Source organism: Pogoniulus pusillus, chromosome 25, assembly GCF_015220805.1.
Source record: "Pogoniulus pusillus isolate bPogPus1 chromosome 25, bPogPus1.pri, whole genome shotgun sequence".
NCBI lineage: Eukaryota > Metazoa > Chordata > Aves > Piciformes > Lybiidae > Pogoniulus > Pogoniulus pusillus.
Window position 1 is genome coordinate 11,786,579 of NC_087288.1, and position 23,477 is coordinate 11,810,055.

Below are 23,477 nucleotides of genomic sequence, written 5' to 3' on the forward strand. Positions count from 1 at the left end.
AAGAACAATTCACAGCGCTCAAGGCACAAAGCATCCATCATGACTTACAGAGAGTCCACTGATGGCTCACAATCCAAATCACCTCTGGGTCACATTGTATCCCAGAGAATTAAAAGAAACAAGCAAACACCACAAAATGATACCATTACCATGATAAAGCATAGGAGCATCAGCCACTGCAATGCTGGCAGAATGTGACAGCATCAGAAACCACAGCTTTTGGTTCTCACCTTCTCACTTATCTTTAAATGCCTGAATGTTTAAGGATCCTTTGAAGCCCCATCCCTGGAGGTGTTTAAGGCCAGGCTGGATGAGGATCTCACCAGCTTGACCTAGGGTAGGGTGTCCCTGCCCATGGCAGGGGGATTGGAACTAGATGATCCTGGTGGTCCCTTCCAACCCTGACTGATTCTATGATTCTATGAAGTTTCCAGGCAGGTTCTGCAGCAACGGCAGAAAGCAGGACTTTGTGCAACATTAAGGCCTCACTCACTAAATAGAGCATGGGTAACTGTAGAGAGCCAAAATGGGGATCTGGCCCTGCATAGGCCTGCAGAAACGAGCAATTTTTTCATGGTAAGGCGATCTGCTGGGAACAGGCAGGTAGGAGGGGAAAGCACTCCCCTGATGGGTTAGCTTGAGTTTGCCAAATATATCCATTGAATCCCATGAGGCAGCAAAGGGGAAGTCTCTGCACCAGCAGCAGAGAATTAGGCAGTTTTGGAACTGCCAGCTACAGCCAATGTAAGTCGCATATGGGGCCAGACTCTAGCAGATATAAATGATAGAATCGTAGAATCAACAGGTTGGAAGACACCTCCAAGATCATCCAGTCCAACCTAGCACCCAGCCCTAGCCAATCAACCAGACCATGGAACTAAATGCCCCATCCAGTCTCTTCTTGAACACCTCCAGGGACGATGACTCCACCACCTCCCTGGGCAACCTATTCCAATGTCAATCACCCTCTCTGCCAAAAACTTCAGCCTCCCTTCAGGTAGTTGTAGACAGCAATGAGCTCTGCCCTGAGCCTCCTCTTCTGCAGGCTGCACACCCCCAGCTCCCTCAGCCTCTCCTCACAGGGCTGTGCTCCAGGCCCCTCACCAGCTTTGGCGCCCTCCTGTGGACACCTTCCAGTATCTCAACATCTCTTTTGAATTGAGGAGCCCAGAACTGGACACAGCACTCAAGGTGTGGCCTGAGCAGTGCTGAGTCCAGGGGCAGAATAACCTCCCTTGTCCTGCTGGCCACACTGTTCCTGATCCAGGCCATGATGCTATTGGCTCTGCTGGCCACCTGGGCACACTGCTGGCTCGTGTTTAGCTACTATCTACCAGTACCCCCAGGACCCTTTCTCCCTGGCTGCTCCCCAGCCACTCTGTCCCCAGTCTGTAGCACTGCCAGGCTCCACCGCACTTCAGCTCTGATTGTTTATACTGACAGAAGGTGTTGCCCACTGTATTTCAGGTGTTGGATTCTTATTTATTGCCTCTATTCCACTGCAAGGTAAATCACACTCATTGGCAGGCCCTTGGCTGACATGGGCATTGCATTATGTCTCTGTTTTCTTTATAAAAAGCAAAAGCAGAGCCTTAACTTAGTCCTTACAAGTGCTGGTGTGACAATGCACACCAAAACTGTTCTGTGAAAATGTCTGAAATTCTAAAAATAGACTGGCATTTGAATAGCTGTTGAAAGGGGAAGGACTCCTAACCAAACCAAACCTGGCATGGTCAAAGCTGCTTAATTTCCATGCACTTATTTCCAAGCAGGTCCTGAACATGGAGAGATCATTTCCTCCTAGGGTATTTGTAAGCCCAGGTACCACTGATTGCAGTTCCTAGTGTAGTTAGGTTTCCACTGCTGCCTTGCTGTGTAAGTGTCCAGTCTGGGCACTGTCATCATCAAACTGGAAACTTTCTTTGCTGAAGGAATCTATGAAGGTTGAGTTAATGAGAACAAAAAAAAAATCACCTCAGAAAAGGTTAACATCTTCAAATTGAAACCTCTGAAACTTTACTATAGTATTTTAAAGGCAGAACTTGCTGATTTATCAGATCAGAGATCAATGCATGAAAATGTTTGCTGCTTTCTCAGTGCTCTATGTTGATGCACTTGCACATTGCTCATTTTCCACCACTGAAGTCATGCTGTGGTAAATCAAACATTAATATTGAAATCTGCACAGCATGTTTTTCCAGCTCAACTGTAAGAAACAGCCTATTTTTCATACATCAAAAGGAAAAGGATTTGGGGGTCCTTGTTGATGGAAGGTTGAACCTTCCATGAGCCAGCCATGTGCTCCCTGGCCAGAAGGGCCAGTGCCATTCTGGGGTGGATTAGAAGGGCTGTGGTTAGTAGGTCGAGAGAGGTTCTCCTGCCACTCCACTCTGCCCTGGTGAGGCCACACCTGGAGTACTGTGTCCAGTTCTGGGCCTCCCAGTTCAAGAGGGGCATAGAACTGCTTGAGAGAGTCTAGCACAGAGCCACAAAGATGATAAAAGAAATGGAACATTTGTCTTACAAGGAAAGACTGAGGGAGCTGGGGCTGTGCTGCTAGGAGAAGAGGAGATAGAGAGGGGCTTTTTAGCTTGGAGAGGAGGAGACTAGGGTATGACCTGATTAATGCTTATAAATATGTAAAGGTGAGTGCCAGGAGGCTGAAGCTAGGTTCTGCTGGGTGATGCCCAATGACAGGACAAGGGGCAATGGGTGGAAGCTGAGGCATAGGAAGTTCCATCTTAACATGAGGTGGAATTTTTTCCCTATGGGGGTGACAGAACACTGGAACCAGCTGCCCAAGGGGGTTGTGGAGTCTCCCTCTCTGGATATAATCAAGAACCATCTGAATGCGTTCCTGTGTGATCTGGTGTAGGTGATCCTGCTCTGGCAGGGAGGTTGCATTGGATGAGCTTTCGAGATCCTGTCATAAATAACAGGCACAAACTGGCATTCATGCAAGTTAAGGCTTTTAACAGAGTTGCAGGAATCAAGCAATGTACAGGCCTGGGTGCGAGGAGAGACTCTGATCTACCCCAACGCACACCCTTTGCCTCCAGTTTTCTCTTTTTATACCCTATTCTATTACATATTCATTACTAAGTTCTAAGAAAAGGTTGGGTTTTCTTGATCAGTTTTTAGGAATGTGAGATGTCTCTTCCACACAGGTCTCCTTTTATCCAGTGGTCCCTCTGATAATTTTTGATGAAGTAAGTGGTCTTAAGTGTCCTCATGAACTTCAAAGTCTTGGTTCTTCTGTTTCCTCATGCAAAAAAAAAAGGTGGCACCAGGAGGAATGCATTTCCATTTAAATATGCAAAAGACTATCTCTTCCACATGCCTCCCTCCTTCGCCAATCTAATTACTCTTATCTTTAAGCTTATTGGGATGGTGGAGCAAGCAGGAATGCAGTTTCATTCAAACCCCCCCATTCCTCCTTGTCTGTGACCTCTTGCCACGAATTGATTGGATCAAACATATGATTCTTTATATTTCTCACAATCCCTTCCAGCCCCTGACGTTCTGTGATTCTATGAGACCTCCATCTCTTCTTATAAAAGCATTTCAAAGAGGCAGAGCATGGAGGAAGAGGAAGGCCTGTGTTATGGAGAGCAGAGCTGGTGCCAAAAGGCATGAAGACAGTGTCGTGTGAAGCCCACAGAAAGGCAGAAAAGCAGGAGATAGATTTTCTTATATTAGTCTTGTCTGATTTAAACCTCAAACCATTTGTACCACATCATTAGCAAGAAAGTGCTGCCAGTAGAGTTTGAACATCTTCTGTGGTATTTGTCATGACCGTATTTGTCTGCATGCTTCTAAACGAAATCATCTTTGCAGAACACTGCTACAGTCAGCTTCACACTTTTTCAAGGAAAAAAGCTTCACCTTTGTTCCTTCTTGCCAGTGTGCCTCATTTAAATTGAGCCTGGCATTTTGATGACTGCCTGAGGTGTTTTCTCTGTGTGCTAGAATAATAATTTCAAAAGGCTTACTTGTTCTAAAGTGCACCAGAGGAATGTGAGGAAGTGCACTGCCAGGGGAAAAGATAAACAGTGCAAACAAAAAGAGCAGTTTAATTTTGCTCAGCTGTATCTCAGCTGCAGTTCTGCTCTCTCTGAGCAGCTTTGGCACAATCATGATGCAAGTGGCCAGCTAGGAAGTGCAGCCTGCAGTAACAACCAGCCACATAATGAAACAGAAAGACAAAAACACAGCAATAAAAAGAAAAGTGTTCCTCATGGGGCCACAGTATAAAACTCATTTTTCCTATACAACTGGTTGCAATTTGTTGGTAGCCTCTTACATCTGTTGCATATAGCAGGAAGATATGGTCTGCATTCAGAATTATCACAGATAATGATTTTGGCTCAATAAGTCTTCAGATGAGTCACTAGGTCCAGCAGTTCAAGCACTGTGAACTGAGGAGAGGCTGGGGGAGCTGAGGGTGTTTATCCTGGAGAAGAGGAGACTCAGGGGTGACCTCATTGCTGTCTACAGCCACCTGAAGGGAGGTTGTAGCTAGGTGGGAGTTGGTCTCTTCTGCCAGGCAACCAGCAACAGAACAAGGGGACACAGTCTCAAGTTGTGCCAGAGAAGGTCTAGGCTGGATGTTAGGAGAAATTTCTTCCCAGAGAGAGTGATTGGCATTGGAATGGGCTGCCCAGGGAGGTGGTGGAGTCACTGTCCCTGGAGGTGTTCAAGAAAAGCCTGGCTGAGGCACTTAGTGCCATGGTCTGGTTGATTGGCTAGGGCTGGGTGCTAGGTTGGACTGGATGATCTTAGAGGTCTCTTCCAAATGTGCTGATTCTAGGCACACCCCAAAGAGCCAGGGCCACAGGGTGGCCAAACATCACTGGATGCCCACAGAACAAGAGGCTTGAACCAAACCATGTTCTGGTCACCCACAAATTCTCTGCATATTATTTGATATTTTTGTCCTTGTTTCTTCTCCTTTGCAATGAGCTTATTCCTTTCTATTTCATCTAATGCTGGTGGCACCTCCCACTTGCAAAAATGCTTTAAAATCATTGCACCTAGAGATACAAACACTTAGCTCCAGGGTAACTGGTGGCATGAGGACTAAGTATATTGCCCTCCAAGTCCAAAGAGTTAATGTAACAACAGACTTCTGTGTCAGAGATGGAGGTAACTGAAAAAAAGCTTCACAACAAATGCCTCTTCTATCCTCTTGTCGTGGGGAAGGGGCCTTTAAATAATATTTCATCCAATCACCATCATAGGGCAATAAAAAGAAGTCTGCTCCATAGTATTTCTTTCTGGTGGACATTTTATTGTACTGGTTCAGGTTTGCTGAAGGTATCCAGAAAAAGTCCTAAGAGCCAAATGAAAAAGTGCTTAATTACTAGAAAAACCTCTTTGCTCTTTGTGTGTTCTTGTGGTGCTGACACAAGTCACCCAAAAAAAACCCAAGCTTGCTCCAAGGAATCCCTCCCCACAGCCCTCATCCACAGCAAATCCTGTCCCAATGTTCCTGGGAGGCTCTTGCAGGGTCGCTGCAGGTTGCCAAGCAGCAGTGTGAGCACTGCTGTGCCTTCACGTTGGGCTTTGCTTTTATTCTCACTGCTATTAACAGAACCTAGACTTCAGCCAGAATAGGAGGTTTCCTTCCTCCAGTGTGCTGGCATAGAAAAACACAGACTTATTTCAGCTAAAGCCCCAAAGAGGTGAATGATTTGAGGTGCGTCACAGCTGATTAACAAAATAAGCTCCCTTTTGAGCTACTTTGAAATAACCTTTAGCACAAATGGCTCTCTAAGCTCAGGATATGGCATCCCTCAGGGGTCAGTGCTGGCACCAGTGCTGTTTAACATCTTTGTCAGTGATATGGACAGAGGAATCGAGTGCACCCTCAGCAAGTCTGCAGATGGCACCAAGCTGTGTGGCACAGTCGGCTTGCTAGAGGGCAGGCATCCATCCAGAGGGACCTGGACAGGGTGGAGAGGTGAGCCCAGGCTAACGTCATGACATTCAACAAGGCCAAGTGTAAGGTCCTGCACCTGGGTTGGTGCAATCCCAAGCACAACTTCAGGCTGGGTGGCAAATGGCTGAGAGCAGCCCTGAGGAAAAGGACCTGGGGGTCTGCATTGATGAAAAGCTCAACATGAGCCTGCGGTGTGAGTGCAGCCCAGACAGCAACCCTGTGCAGGACTGCAGCAAGAGCAGTGTGGCCAGCAGGGCAAGGGAGGGGATTCTGCCCCTTTGCTCCACTCTCCTCAGACCCCACCTGGAGTCCTGTGTGCAGTTCTGGAGCCCCCAACACAAGAAGGACATGGAACTGTTGGAGGCAGTGCAGAGGAAGCCACCAAGATGCTGAGGGCGCTGCAGCAGCTCTGCTCTGAGGACAGGCTACTAGAGTTGGGGCTCTGCAGCCTGGAGAAGAGAAGGCTTTGAGGAGACCTTATAGTGGCCTTCCAGTATCTGAAAGGGACCTACAGGAAGGCTGGGGAGGGACTATTGACAAGGTCTTGCAATGACAGGACAAGGGGTAATGGGTTTAAACTGTCAGAGAGGAGATTCAAAGTAGGTGTTAGGAAAGGGTTCTTTGCAGTGAGGGTGGTGAGACACTGGCACAGGTTGCCCAGGGAGGTTGTGGCTGCTCCCTCCCTGGAGTTGTTCAAGGCTAGGTTGGATGAGGCCTTGAGCAACCTGTTCTAGTGGGAGGTGTCCCTGCCTATTGCAGGGGGTTGGAACTGGATGATCTTTAAGATCCCTTTCAACCTAAACCATTCTATGATTCTGTGATTCTGTGATATCTGAATGCAAAGCAGATAGGTCCCAAGGGCTCTTCCTCCTCTCTTATATCTCTTACACCTTTTTTTGTTATGATGTACTCACATTTAAAAGTAACAAAGGGAAATAACCTACACTTCATAGGAAGTTTAGCTCTGTTCACATGAGCTGCTTTCTTTTTTAGCACAATGCTTCCTGTATACTTGGGGACGTCAGTCACTGTTTCTGGCAAAGTACATTGCCAGCAGAGTAGGCTGTGCAGGAGACAGTGGAGTGCAGGACAGGCAGTTTTTGTAAAGGTAGCTAGGTAGCCCCTGCCAGCACAAGAGAAGATATGGATTCAAAGGGAAGATTTTTTTTCATGCAGAAATCCCCCTTCCTTCTGACTTCCTGAGATGCTGGCAGTGTGTGCAGCACCTCTCACCACAAAAACCTTGCCTCAGAGATGCTCTTGTTGATTGCAAGTGTGAGGGTGTAAGGGAGGTTGCAGTCTCTTTGGCCTGCTGCCTTCAGCTGCAACAGTCCTGCTGGAGAAAGCAGCACTTCAGGGCAGCTCTCCTCACATCTTTCTAGCACCCAGGGGGACAGGGGAAGAGAAACATTGGGGAGCAGCAGAATGTGCTGTCCTGCACAGCTCCATGCCCCACATACCATTTGGGTTCAGAAGCCTTTTACAACGTCCCCAGATTCAGGTGGGAGAGCAGAGAATGTCCCTCCTTCACCCTGCACCATCAGGTGTGTTTTGGTTTCTCAGTGTCCAGACTGTCCAGACCAAGCTGGAAGCCTGCTGAGGAGGCCTCCTGCCTGCACTGCTGTAAGTGGCAGAGGTCATTCTTTCCATGTGATAAATATGGCAACAGAGTTTGCTTGAGGTCAGAGCTGGGAATAAATTCCATTGCTCAAATAGGAGAGAGATAAGTTTCATTCACTTGCCAACATTTGAGCTCTGGGTCAACACTGTTTGTTAAGCGTGACCTATTACAGATGACCTAGAGGCTGCCCTGGAAACCAAATTCACTTACTATCTCTCCTGCAAGCTTGCAAAAGCACCTCGGGTACAGGCAGTGCCAAAGCATGCTGGCTGTGTTTGCTCCCAGCCAGGCTGGTGGTGCTTGCACAGGCTACACATGTTTGAGCAGCAGTAAAGACAGAAAGCAGGCAGCCAGGCATAGCATTTAGAAGCTATAGGATGACTGCCAGTGCATGGTGCCATGAATCTTAGAATCATAGAATCAAGCAGGTTGGAAGAGACCTCCAAGATGATCCAGTCCAACTTAGCACCCAGCCCTAGACAATCAGCTACACCGTGGCACTAAGTGCCTCATCCAGTCTTTGCTTGAACACCTCCAGGGACAGTGACTCCACTGACTTCCTGGGCAGCCCATTCCAATGCCAATCACTCTCTCTGGGAAGAACTTCCTCCTAACATCCAGCCTATACCTGAGGTGGCACAGCTGCCTTTTCTGCATCCAGAGGTCTACCACTTGCCTCCAGCACTTTCTCCCAGGCCAAGCAAAGCCAGGAACTCAGCAAAAGGGTCATCTTGGCTTGAGTGTGAAAATCCCTTTCATGCATTTGGGGCTGCAAATAGTCCAATCATTTGCCAAAAACTAGCAGTTGCAGACCATATTAACAGATGCATAAAAAGACAGAATTATCTACTACAGGCAGGGGGGTTTAAATCTGGCATTTCAACATCCCTGAACACTTGTCTTTGTGACTTAAGAAAGGGAATCAAAGGACATAAAGCACCCCATGTGTGATGTATATTAAATATGACAACTGAACATTGAAGACCATTAATCTCTCTCTGCTACCCATTTTTCCCAGATCACATAGAAAAGACTTATTTTGGAATACCTGAAATAGGCAAGTGTTGTCCAGGTTAGTAAATGATGGGCAAGTCAACCGTCCATTGGATAGCAACCATTTGGTGAGCATGGGAGAAGTCCATAGTTGATGGCCTTTACACAGTTCTGAATAGGAGAGCACCTAACAAATGTATGTTTTATTTGAATAAAGAATCTGCTGCACATCTGTTTTGAGATCTGGTCAGATTTTGCCCTGCAGTTGAAGTTAAATTAGTACTTATACACACTTGCCTCTGCTTGAACAACCAAGAGTGTCATATCAGGTAATGAAATTTTGACTAGGGGGGAATACATCATGGAATAATGAAGCATCTTTCTGTGCTGTTGGGCAATAGGTCACATTAAACAAAGTGAATTCAAAATCTTAAAGCTGTACTGAGTGGAGTTAGGCTGCTGGTTTGAATCACACACAGAATCACAGAATGTCAGGGGATGGAAGGGACCTCCAAAGCTCATTCAATCCACCCTCCTTGCCAGAGCAGGATCACCTAGACCAGATCACACAGGAACACATCCAGGAAGGTTTTGAATATCTCCAGAGAGGGAGACTCCACAACTCCCTTGGGCAGCCTGTTCCAGTGTTCTGTCACCCTCACAGTGAGTTGTGGGTTAGGGCTTTTCCCTCCCCCAGTAGAGTGAACTCACTACAACACAGATTTTTGGAAAGTTTAAACCTAACAGTCTAAGGAGAATAAACTACTACAGAAATAGAATAACCTTAAGGAAGATGGGTAAGGGGTCAAGAGGCAGCAAAACAGCAAAAGCAGCAGCAGCCAAAACAGTGTTGGGGAAAGACAGTAGTGGGCACAGCAGCAGCAGAAGCAGCAAGGGGAAGGTCCAAGCTGTGCTTCCAGACACAAAGCTCTTGATGCTCCAATGAAATGATATTAACTTATCCATTCTTGCCATTATATGGCCTATGCCTACAGTGTTCATCTCTCCACTCAGAGCTTCCACTTCTAAGTTTCTCTGTTCCCAGTTTGTTTGGGGTTTTTTTGGTTTGTTTTTTTTTTTTTTAACATCTGAGCTAGAAATGAGCCACCTCACGTTTAGATGGAACTTCCTATGCCTCAGCTTCCACCCATTGCCCCTTGTCCTGTCATCGGGCATCACCCAGCAGAGCCTAGCTTCAGCCTCCTGGCACTCACCTTTACATATTTATAAGCATGAATCAGGTCATACCCTAGTCTCCTCCTCTCCAAGCTAAAAAGCCCCTCTCTATCTCCTTTTCTCCTAGCAGCACAGCCCAAACTCCCTCAGTCTTTCCTTGTAAGACAAATGTTCCATTCCTTTTATCATCTTTGTGGCTCTGTGCTAGACTCTCTCAAGCAGTTCTATGCCCCTCTTGAACTGGGAGGCCCAGAACTGGACACAGTACTCCAGGTGTGGCCTCACCAGGGCAGAGTAGAGTGGCAGGAGAACCTCTCTCGATCTACTAACCACAGCCCTTCTAATCCACCCCAGAATGGTACTGGCCATTCTGGCCAGGGAGCACATGGCTGGCTCATGGTCAACCTCCCATCCATAGGATCCCCAAATCTTTTCCCCCTTCGTTGCCTTCCAACAGGTCAGTCCAAACCTATACTGCTCCCTGGGGTTGTTCTTTCCCAGGTGCCAGACTCTACATTTGCCCTTGTTGAATTTCACTACATTTCTTCCTGCCCAGCCCTCCAGCCTGTCCAAGTCTGGCTGAATGGCAGTACAGCCTTCTGGTGTGGCAGCCACTCCACCCAGTTTGGATACTCAAGAAAACCTTTTCCTGTCTTTGCTATCAAGAAGCTGGGCTTAGTGACACTTGTGCCACTCCTAAACTGTTCCTGTTTATTCATTTTGAGACTTCAGAGAGTAATGTCATTCTTATGCTTTGATACATATATGAAGAGAGAAAATGTGTTTTGAGGATGGAAGTTGGTATAGTTTACATGGGGAAACTCTAACGCTGCAAACTGACCTTAGAAATCTGATTGCTCACCTCTGTACAAATGCAGAGCTACTGTAGTCTGCATGCAGAAACAAAATTTAGAGTCTTCAGAAAAAAAAACAACGAAACAAATTACAGTCATTTCCAATTCTCCTCACAGATATTACTACATTTTTAATTGTCATCCATATGTGCACCACAACCATAGATAATTCCTGCCCTAAGGAGCTGTCAAGTCTGGTTAGAGGCTGATGAAAGTATAATATAATACAGGTAAGCCATTTCCATATTTTAAAAGTATCCAATTAAACTTGAAAAACACAGCTTCAGAATGATCTTGTGCTTTGCACTTACACAGATACAACATTTCTAACCCAGTTAGGCTAGAATCCATATGCCCATTACACCTCTGCAGTACTTGCTGATAGGTTTTCACTCTGTTCCTTCAATATTTCTCTTGGGGCCCTCATGCCAATTTGAAATTTCTGTGCAGTTTATTTTCATTTTCTCCCCCAGTGCCCACATCATTTAGAATCATAGAATCAACCAGGTTGGAAGAGACATCCAAGATCATCCAGTCCAACCTAGCACCCAGCCCTAGACAATCAACAAGACCATGGCACTAAGTGCCTCAGTCATGCTTTTCTTGAACACCTCCAGGGACAGTGACTCCACCACCTCCCTGGGCAGCCTATTCCAATGCCAATCACTCTCTCTGGCAAGAACTTCCTCCTAACATCCAGCCTAGACCTCCCCCAGCACAGCTTGAGACAGTGTCCCCTTGTTCTGTTGCTGGTTGCCTGGCAGAAGAGACCAACCCCACCTGGCTACAGCCTCCCTTCAGGTAGTTCACTGCCAGCACACCTGAAAGGCTCTGTCGCTCTGGTTGCTTTTACTTGCAGGCTATCCAAGATCTTTTCAGACGCTAAGCAGATAAGCATTACAACAGACTTGCAGGGCTCACCTCTGATGAAGGTAGAGAGGGGAGGTGCTCAGGCTATCTTAAGAGTGTAAACAAAGCTATCTTCATCAGGGGTAAACAGATCCATCTCTTGGCACAGAAGCAGGTGGGGAATTGTGGCTGAATTAACTTTCCCTGTTTGCATCGCTACAGACTTCATGTGTTTATAGAATGACTTTAAAGAGAGGTTCAGATGTTTACTAAGATCTTCCTTCTATTTTCTATTCTAAATACATTCTCTTTTGAAATATTGAGCCTGAAGCCAAATGCTTAAGTCTTTAATGAGAATTTTGCCTAAGTAATAAAATGAGTAGGATGGTAGGTTTTGGCCACGGATGAAAAGAAATGTTCTTCCTGCAACAGAGAAAACTAATGCATTGATATGGAGTATCTAAGTGGTCACTGACACAATATATCATTTCATAAATCCCTGACCACTGATCTTCCAAATGCTTTGTAGTTTGGAACGGACATACTGCATGCTTTAGAAAGTCCTTAATTATTCATTTTTTCCAATAGAAGTATTTAACCCTCTCATATAACTGATAGTGGGTTTTAACATGAAGCCTTGAAAGGCAGTGAGGTTTGCTGGACTGGGCCAGGATGGCTCTCTTCTGGGCAGATGTGCTTCAAAAACCAATGGCTCTTATGACAAATCCATCCAGAGGCGGCAGGAGCAGCTTGGCTCTCTTCTCTGGAAAGGAGCACCAAAGTATACCTGTTGCATTATTTACTTCAATAAATCATCCTGTCCCTCGTGACAGACTGGGTGATATTACTGCATTTATATAAGGCATAAGCAGTGTGCTGACTCAAACAATTCCTGCTTTGGTCTAACAGGATGTCCTTACAGTTATCAAGACCTGGCCCATGCACACTATTGAACATTAAATACCCATAAGCTAGAGTACTGCGCTGCAACTTCAGCTAATGACTGCCTCTGTCTTGTCTACTGTACTCTTCCAGAAATCTCTTCAGTGGAGAGTTATTTTTTCCTACTGGATACTCTATACCTGCACAAATACAAGTGACCACCAGAGAAGACCCCAGAGGGAAAAAAAGATCCAGTTAATCTGCTGCATTAGATTACTGAACTTATTACTCTTTGTCTGAGTTTCTTGGACTTTTATAGGATAGAATCATAGAATGGTTTAGGTTGGAAGGGACCTCAAAGGTCATCCAGTTCCAACCCCCTGCCATAGGCAGGGACACCTCCCACTAGAACAAGTTGCTCAAGGCCTCATCCAACCTGGCCTTCAACACCTGCAGGGAGAGAGCAGCCACAACCTCCCTGGGCAACCTGTGCCAGTGTCTCACCACCCTCACTGCAAAGAACCCTTTCCTATCGTCTACTTTGAATCTCCTCTCTGACAGTTTAAACCTATTACTCTTTGTTCTGTCATTACAAGACCTTGTCAATAGTCCCTCCCCAGCCTTTCTGTAGCCCCCTTCAGATACTGGAAGGCCACTATAAGGTCTTCTCAAAGCCTTCTCTTCTCCAGGCTGCAGAGCCTCAACTCTTGTAGCCTGTCCTCATAGCAGAGCTGCTGCAGCCCTCTGAGCATCTTTGTGACCCTCCTCTGGACTGGCTCCAACCGTTCCATGTCCTTCTTGTGCTGGGGTTCCAGAAGTGCCCACAGTACTCCAGGTGGGGTCTGACAAGAGCAGAGTAAAGCTGTTTGCACTGACAGAATTGCTTCCCCTGGGTGGGTGAGATCAAACAAGTACCTAAACATTTCCTGAAGGGTATGGAGTGAGATGCAAGAAACAAGTCCATAAATCTCCTGAACAGTTTTGTATTTGTCAGGTCAGTGGTACACCATCTGGACAGGAGAATGTGGCACTATTTCAGAAACATGTATGCATTAATTGGGAGATTAAAAAAAAGGACAATACATTGGGACTGGCCAAGTTATGCAATATACTTCCCTCACTCAGATATTTAGTCAGAGTCCACTGGGTGTTACCAAGGAAGACAAACATTTCAAAAGTTCACACTATTTCACACGTAGACCTTATGGAAAGAAAAGACAGATTAGAGTGTATGCCCCTAAGATAGGCTTGAATCAGTAAACTTGATACAGTGTTAAGGCTGAATTAGTAACAACCCTGTCCGTAAGTCATCCCACTATCTCTGTGTAGGGTCTAGAATTTTAGTAACAAGGCATTTTTCTGACCAGAAGAACTAAGCTGATTTTAAAAACAAATCTGAAGGAATTTCCTTCTCAGATACACTGAGGAAGAAACAAGGTGGATAGTTACACTTGTGCATAATCCAGAAAAGTAACTGTTCTTAAATTTCCCCATTTATCACTCAGATGTTTCTCTCTCCCCCATGTATTTTGTAGAGGAACAAAGCTCTTAGCTTGGGTGTTTTAAATCCCACAAACCCACCAACAATGCAGTGCTCAGCCCTGTGATTTTTAAATTTCCTGCATGGCTCAAACCCCTCATTATTGAGATACATTTTATTATAGAGCAGCCACTACTCAAGTTGCAAAAAATCCAAGTAAGATGAAAGAATCACAAAAGCATATAATGTCAGGTGCTGGAAGGGACCTTGAAAGATCATCTGGTCCAGTCCCCCTGCCAGAGCAGGATCACTCAGAGCAGATCACACAGGAACACATCCAGACAGGGTTTGAATATCTCCAGAGAGGGAAATTACACAACCCCCCACCGGACAGCCTGTTCCAGCGCTCTGTCACCCTCACAGGGAAAAGAAATCTTCCTCAGGTTCACATGGAACCTCCTATGCCTCAGCTTCTACTCATTGATCCTTGTTCTGTCACTGGGCATCACCCAGCAGAGCCTGGCTCCAGCTTCCTGGCACTCACCCCTTACACATTTATAAACATTAATCAGGTCACCTCTTACTCTCCTCCTCTCCAAGCTCTAAGCCTCAGCTCCCTCAGGCTTTCCTCATAAAGAAGATGTTCAAATTTCTTAATTATTTTTATGGCTCTGTGCTGGACTCTCTCAAGCAGCTCCCTGTCTTTCTTGAGCTGGAGGGCCCAGAACTGGACACAATGCTCCAGATGAGGCCTCACCAGGGCAGAGTAGAGGGGCAGGAGACCCTCCCTCAACCTACTAACCACAGCCCTTCTAATACACCCCAGAATGGCTTTGGCCTTCCTTGCCGAAGGACCGCACTGCTGGCTCATGCCATCCTTCCATCCACCAGGACTCTCAAGTCCTTCTCCCCTTCACTGCTCTCCAGCAGCTCAGTCCCCAGCCTATACTCATTTGTGGGATTGTTCTTTCCCAGGTGCACAACTCTACACTTGCCCCTATTGAACTTCATTAAAATTCTCCAAGCCCAACTCTCAGCCTAAGTCTCTCTGAACACACAGTACAACTCTGCTGTGGCAGCCACTCCACCCAGCTTGGTGTTTTCAGCAAACCTGCTGACAGTGTACTCCATGCTCTCATCCAGGACACTGTGGAATACACTGAATAATACTGGTTCCAGTACTGACCCTTGAGGAACTCCACTAGTTGCAGGCCTCCAGCTAGTCTCTGTGCCATTGACCACAACTCTCTGCCTTCTTTCCTTTAACCAGTTCACATCCACCTCGCTACTGCATCACCCAGGCCACACCTCCTCAGTTTCACTACTGAAATTTGCTGTTCTAACCTTCATCAAAAGGCAGACGGTGAGAGGGACATATGGGGCAGGCTATACCTCCCCCCATGAGGTGCAGCACTTCACACCATCTTTGGCACTTCTGCAGTGTCCGCACAAATGTGAGAATCTCTACAGCAGAACTGAAGCCTAATTATGTAATGTTGGGGTAGGAGCCTGATAAAGGACTAAGAAAAAGTATGTATTGCTTTTTCTTCTATGCTGGCAACCACAGCTTTATGCAAGAGAGGAAGGAAGGAAGTGAAGAAAATGGGCTGTCATGCTTTCTCACATAACAGCAGCTCCTCATCCAGTGAGAAGCTGATCTCTAAGGTGCTGCAACAGGTAAACACAGCACTGCATGTATCAAAGATCTTGAGTGCAATATTAACCATATCCCAAGATATGTCTTTGTCTTGCTCATTCAGACTCTGTATGTGAACATCAGGAAAAAGACAAATAAATACATGATGTATCAGTGCCATGACTATTGTTCCCAAATGGGATGAAGCCAGGCATCTGACCTAAGTTACATTTGGTTTGTGAGCAGATTTTAGTGGCACCCAACTTTAGTGGAAGAGGGACCTTGACAGGCTGGATGGATGGGCAGAAGCCAATGGGATGAGATTAACAAGGCCAAGTGCAGGCTTCTGAACTTTGGCCACAAGAACCCCAAGCAGCACTACAGGCTAGGGACAGAATGGCTGGAGAGCAGCCAGGCAGAGAGGGACCTGGAAGTGCTGGTAGATAGTAGCTGGACAGAAGGCAGCAGTGTGCCCAGGTGGCCAAGAGAGCCAATGGCATCCTGGCCTGGATCAGGAACAGTGTGGCCAGCAGGACAAGGGAGGTTATTCTGCCCCTGGACTCAGCACTGCTCAGGCCATACCTTGAATATTGTGTCCAGTTCTGGGCCCCTCAATTCAAGAGAGATGTTGAGGTACTGGCAAGTGTCCACAGGAGGGCGCCAAAGCTGTTGAGGGGCCTGGAGCACAGCCCTGTGAGGAGAGGCTGAGGGAGCTGGGGGTGTGCAGCCTGCAGAAGAGGAGGCTCAGGGCAGACCTCATTGCTGTCTACAACTACCTGAAGGGAGGCTGTAGCCAGGTGGGGTTGGTCTCTTTTCCCAGGCAACCAGCAACAGAAGAAGGGGACACAGTCTCAAGTTGTGCCAGGAGAGGTCTAGGCTGGATGTTAGGAGGAAGTTCTTCCCAGAGAGAGTGATTGGCATTGGAATGGGCTGCCCAGGGAGGTGGTGGAGATGCCATGCCTGGATGTGCTCAAGAGAAGCCTGGATGAGGCACTTCGTGCCATGGTCTAGTTGATTGTCTAGGGCTGGGTGCTATGTTGGACTGGCTGATCTTGGAGGTCTCTTCCAACCTGGTTGATTCTATGATTCTAACTCACATTGATATAGCACTTATGGTATGCCACAGCTAAATTAATTGTTTGTGCTTATCAGCTACGTAGTTTGTAGTTCTGTTTCTCCTGACTTAAGGGAGCCAATGCACTGATGGCATTTTCTTCATTGGCGTGCCCATTCCTTGCAGGGAAAGTAATTTGTTTATCTTTTACAAAGCAGTTCTAATGCTGCCTGGTTTTTCATGCACTTTTTCTGCGGCCTCCCACACACTTTTGTAGCTCTAGAACAGGTGTCACTTCATCAGACCCTTCACATCTAAACCCCTTCTGTGGGCAAGTGCCTTCTTTTCCACAGAGATTTCATTCAATTCTAAAAGTGCTTAGGTTCTGGCTTCCAATTAAACACTCAAGCTTCCACTTTCGAACACTTTCACCTTGTGCTGCAAACTCCACTTTTCCTTGCTGCCAGCACTGTTAGTCCCAGAGTGGTGCTTGACAGCTTCTTGGTCATCCTGATGAGCAAGAAAGAAATGGTGAGATGGTTGTGAGGGTACCCCTAGCACCGGGTGCATTTCAGCTGTTCCCATTTATAGTTCAAAGCCTTCTACATGGCAGCTGAACGGGAGACTTTCCAAAATCTACAGGAGGCTGGGAAGGAATCCAGCATCACAATGAGTGTCCTGATGGAAACAGAATAGCTGGCAAATAAGCGTCTGTGAAATGTACCCCTTTTTGTCACAACCAGAGGCACTGTTTTCCCAACAAACACCCTACCCGCTTGGAAAAGAACAGTCTGTGGATATCAGCCTTACTGCTTCAAGCAAGCAATCATTCCTCTCTGTACCATACCCTGCTCATACTGTTTGCTGCCTTTTTAACATTGCTACCCTTATTTTTAACAGAATGTATTGCTCTAAGATCCTAGACCTACAAACTGTAGTCACATCATGCAAGTGGGTCCAATGTGCAGGGATAAAGACTTATCACAAGGACAAGTTTTACAGGACTGGGCCTTATGTTTATTCTTGAATTCTTCACAATTATTTCTCTTCTGCCAAATCCCTTTCTGTCTAGATCTTACTCTTACATTCAGACTCCATTTCCTGTGGCTTTGGTTTGCCTGGAGTTTTTTACTTCTTTTCTTTTTCCTTCTTAACCCGTCAGCTTGCTTTTGTTGTATTCTTTTTGCCTCTCAAGCTCATAATAGTATTTCTGTAACCAGACTTTTGCACAGCACTTAAGAAGCAACACCATGGGTCTGTCTCAGAGCATTAGTTTGCAAGCATTGGAAAAGGTAGAGGAAAGCCCTCTGTGCTTAAATCCTGCTATTTAAATAGTTGATTTGGTTGGTTGGTTTGTTTTTAAGAGCGGTGGTATCTCAAATGCCATACACATTTCAGGCACAAACTTTGTAAGCCACAGATTTGTGTTAATAATCACTTCCTCCTCAACTTTCTTTATAAACAGAGAGGCTAACTCTTTCCTGGTCTGCCCTTCCCCTTCTCCTGTGGCTTCAACGTTACCAGCAGTGACTCAGAGTAGCAAGAGTCTTCTGCTTTGTATACATTAGCGAAAAGCCAGAGGACAGAGTCAGCCACAGTTTCTGGCAGCGCAGCCAGATGATAATTAAATATCCCTGGTTACACATCCGTCAGTGCAGGAATGGCATACTTTCCTGGTGAGTTGGCAAGTGCAGATAATAAAGCTTGCATGCTTACATGTCCATTATGAACAGACCTATTAAAAGCCTCTCCTCCCAGAGGAACGTTGTAGTATACATGTAAATGAGTCTGTGGTCACCCAGCATTTTGCAGGTATCCAGCTGCTCACTCAGCAGGCACAAAGCTGTACCCTGCCTCCCAGGCAGAATTCAAATACTCTTGCTAGAGAAGCTGGATCCTTTTATTATAAGCAACATGAGAGTCCCAGTGTTTGGACCACAGGACAAAGCCATTTCTCAGGCTCTCCAAAGAAAGATGGTTGCACATGAACATATAAGCCCCCCAGGATGTTTTTTCTCTACCTAAAATCGTCCTGATTACTTCACAGCTTTCTTAGCTGATATCTTATTGATTACTGTTGCTATAACTCCTCCTTAACAGATAAAATATCTCAGATACTTCAGAGAAGTGTCCTCTCTGCACTGACGTGTGTAGAAATGCCTCTCATGCTTTCTGGATCTCACTTATCTTTCCCAAGGGCTGAGGCATGACGATCCTTTGCTATTCTTTTCCCTGGTATTTGGAACAGTGTCTCTGCCTTTCTCAAACGATGAGTGAGGCCAGAATCTTCCCCACCCCCATTTTGCTAAAGTTACAGTATTTCAGACAGGTTATTATTGTTATTAATTGTTTCAGAACACATTTTTACATCTCATATTTATGGACTTTATTGTGAATCATCTGACTACTCCCTTTAGGCACACTTCCTTTGAAGTAAGGTGTATAAGTGTTAAACCTTGGAATCTCAGGAGCTGATGGAATCATAGAATCATAGAATCAACCAGGTTGGAAGATACATCCAAGATCATCCAGTCCAACCTAGTATCCAGCCCTAGCCAATCAACTAGGCCATGGCACTAAGTATTCCACTCAGTCTTTTCTTGAACACCTCCAGGGATGGTGACTTCACCACCTCCCTGGACAGCCCACACAAATGCCAATCACTCTCTCTGATAACAACTTCCTCCTAACATCCAGCCTAGACCTCACCTGGCACAATTTGAGACTTTGTCCCCTTGTTCTGTTGCTGGTTGCCTGGCAGAAGAGACCAGCTCCACCTGACTACAACCTCCCTTCAGGTAGTTGTAGACAGCAATGAGGTTACCTCTGAGCCTCTTGTTCTTCAGGCTGCACACCCCCACCTCCCCCAGCCTCTCCTCATAGGGATAGGGTTTAGGACACATGTGATGATGATTAGTGTTTCCTTCAGGAACTTCGTGTTTCTGGGATATTCTTAACCTTCAATTCTCATATCCCTTGGACACTCAAAACTCTCAGGGGATCTAGGGAAGTTACAATCAATCTAAGTCCACTTATTCCCACAGTTGGCTTTCCACACCTCATTAAAAGAGTGATAGAAGATTTCTCTTCAAAGCTTCAGCAGCCCTGCACATTCAAAAAAGGAAACTTTACAGAAACAAAGCAGCATACCCTGCTAAGTGTGTGCAGTACTCTGAGAGGGACTATATGGCAATAAAAAAGGGAAATATTTCAGTGTAAAGACCAAACCAGAGAAAAACATTTCTAAAAAGCAAGGCAGGATGAATGAGACAACCAGCTCTGCCTGACTCCAAACAAAGCCTTCAAGAATTCACATATGCTTACCAGTTCTGCTACTTTATTTATGCTAACATATAGCAGCAGCATGATGCCTTTCTGGCACAGCAGCAATTATACTGGTATGGCTAAGTCCAGTTACACAGGGTACACTGGCATATGTATTTTTTTATATTTCTGTATGCAGAGTGCAGTTTTCTGGACATACACACACATATATCTATATCTCTCTCTATATGTATAAAGTTGCTGTCTACAACTACCCAAAGGGAGGCTGTAGCCAGCTGGGGTTGGTCTCTTTTGCAGGTCAACCAGCAATAGAACAAGGGGACACAGTCTCAAGTTGTGCCAGGGGAGGTCTAGGCTAGATGTTAGGAGGAAGTTGTTGTCAGAGAGAGTGATTGGCATTGGAATGGGCTGCCCAGGGAGGTGGTGGAGTCGTCGTCCCTGGAGGTGTTGAAGCAAAGCCTGGATAGGGCACTTAGTGCCATGGTCTGGTTGATTGTCTAGGGCTGGGTGCTAGGTTGGACTGAATGAGCTTGGAGGTCTCTTCCAACCTGCTTGATTCTATGATTCTAAGAGAAAAAACATATTCTTGTTAATAAAACATCAATATCAGGTAGGTATAACTCCCAACTACTCGTTTTTACTTGAACTTGCTAATTTCTCTGTAATTTCTTCCAGGATTTTCCTCTGGGGATCTCTTTATCACAACTCCTCTTTGCCCTTCCTGCTGTGCTTCTGTGTGTGCTTCTGTAGCTTCCAAACCTCTTCCCAGTTTGATTCCAGCCTGGATTACTGCCAATCCTCTTGCAACACTTTCAGATCAAAACCACAGGTATAATCACCTAAACCCTAGTTCCTTCCAGCAGTCACTTCCTTTTTTTTCCTATCATAGGGGTTAACAAACCAGCTGCAGCAGAAGGCCAACATGAGCCCAGCTATTCCAGAAGGACAGGTAGGTGTTAGGCAATACTGTTACCTGCTTATTCCTGCATTTTCATATAGGAAGACAGGAGATGAATACAGTTTCAGAGAGGTATGATTTTCCTTCTTAACCCTCAGACTGCCTCATCAGTCTATTTTCATTGCAAAGGGGCTTTCCCTAAGTTCAGACCTTATTTTTCCCTACACAAGTTGTCTCTGAGGCTCTTGCACATTTAAATTTATCAGATATTTGAATGAGAAATTAATAACTACCCCACAAAACTGGTTAAGGTGCCTATTTGAGTACATCTGTCTTCCCTACTGCTTCTCTAGTTGCAGTAATATAGTTACCCCTGACCACAGAAGATCACTACTGGAATAACTGCTCCAAGCTTCCTGAAAAGAGTCAACATCCCCTCATCCCTTGTAAACACATTAACATGTTCTTCTCTGAGGCAATGACAAGCTGGAGGCAAAAAGGGAGAGAGTTTTCCACCACCTCTGAGTACATATCTTCATGCCATTGTTGGCATTGCTAGAAGTGGGGTCTGAGAGGCCACATCTTGAGTCCTGTGTCCAGTTCTGGGCCCCTCAATTTAAGAAAGATATTCAGGTGCTTGAATGTGTCCAGAGAAGGGCACCAAGGCTGGTGAGGGGGCTGGAGGACAGCTCTGTGAGGAGAGGCTGAGGGAGCTGGGGGTGTGCAGCCTGCAGAAGAGGAGGCTCAGGGCAGAGCTCATTGCTGTCTACAACTACCTGAAAGGAGGTTGTAGCCAGGTGGGGTTGGTCTCTCCTGCCAGGCAACCAGAGACAGAACAAGATGACACAGTCTCAAACTGAACCAGGACAGGTTTAAGCTGGACATTAGGAAGAAATTCTTCACAGAAAGAGTGATTGTCCATTGGAATGGGCTACCCAGGGAGGTGGTGGGATCACCGTCCCTGGAGGTGTTTAAAAGGAGGCTGCATGAGGCACTTAGTGCCATGGGTTAGTTAATTAGAAGGGTTATGTCATAGGCTGGACTCGATAATCCTGCAGGTCTTTTCCAACCTGGTTAATTCTGTGATTCTGAGAGCCCAGCCTTGTTCATTAAAAACAAGCATGAAGAACTGTCTATCTATGTTAACTACACTATGACTATCCATGGAGATGTCCTGCAACTCTGGCCTGGAAAGATTGGGGATTGTGTCTCTGCTGTTTGTGTCAGCTGCAGAACCAGTTGAATTTGCAGAGTGGAGGTATAAGAAAGACATTGAAGAGCAGCCTGCACTTCACTGATGTTCAGTATTATGGATGGGGTAGGCATCAGGCTGCAATAAAACATCTCTCAGGGAGTTAATCCACAACTCCATCCAAAAGAACTCACATTTGTCTAAGATAGTTTCAGTTTCTTCTCTCTGAGGGCTAGTGAAGCAAAGGGCTGCACAGCACTGAGTACAGTGGGGGTTTGACCTCTGATTACTTCATGTCAGTCATTTAAACAACTTATTGACAAACCAAGGGAAAAAAAACTGATCTGACTATGAAAGAAAACATAACCAAGCTTCAAAATCATACTCACTTGACTTGAGTAAGAACAGGCAAACTGCAAAACACACAGTGATAGGAGTAGGAAGCTGAAACTTAACTTAAACATTAGCCTGAATCCTGTGATGACCTAGATTACAAAGATTAAAAGCACCACAATCCTTGAGCTAATGAAGTAGGTACGTGGCTAGAACTTAATGATACTTGGGTTACAGTGTACATATTGCAATGAAGAGAAACTGCTGAATTTGTTTCCCCTTTTTTTTCTCAACCTCACTAGAATCAGAATTTGCACTCCTGTAACATCTTGATCCTGCTAAGGATTCTGAGAGGGATGCTAAATGCTACTAGCCTCAGAAATGTAGTAGTACAGAAATGGCTTAACTTTCTCCCATCAGCTGCTCTTTGCTGTTATTTACACTGTAAGCTCTTTAACTAGGTCAGGGACAACTTCTTGTTATGAATTTGCACAGTGGTTCCTAACTACAGCTCCCCTATTTCACTGGGACCATTAGCTGCTGGTACTGAAAAAGTAAAATAACAAATCATACAAGGACAGAGAATCATAGAATCAAAGAATGGAACCATAGAATCAGTCAGGGTTGGAAGGGACCACGAGGATCATCTAATTCTAACTCTCCTGCCATGGGCAGGGGAGCCTCACACTAGATCAGACTGGCCAGAGCCTCATCTTGCCTGGCCTTAAACACCTCCAGGGATGAGGCTTCCACCACCTCCCTGGGCAACCCATTCCAGGCTCTCACCACCCTCATGCTGAAGAACTTTTTCCTAACATCCAGCCTGAATCTACCCATTTCTAGCTTTGTTCCATTCCCCCCAGTCCTGCCACTATCTAACAGCCTAGAAAGCCCCTCCCCAGTCTTCTTGTTGGACCCCCTTAAAATACTGAAAGGCCACAATAAGGTCATCTTGGGGCCTTCTCCTCTCCAGACTGAACAGCCCCAACTCCCTCAGTCTCTCCTCACAGCAGAGCAGCTCCAGCCCTCTGATCATTCTCATGGCCCTTCTCTGAACACCTTCCAGCACAGTACTTTAGGTGGGGATGGTTACTGAAGAAACTCCCACATACAGAAAGAGCAGTAGGCTAATGATAAGTGACATCTAGTGCAGATGTATGACAGTGATAGAGACAGCAAACAAGACACTAACAGTTCTTATTGAAGGAACAATTACAGCACTAGCAGATGTGGGTGAACATGAACCCTGTGTAGAAGAGTCTGCACCTCTACCACACTGCTTT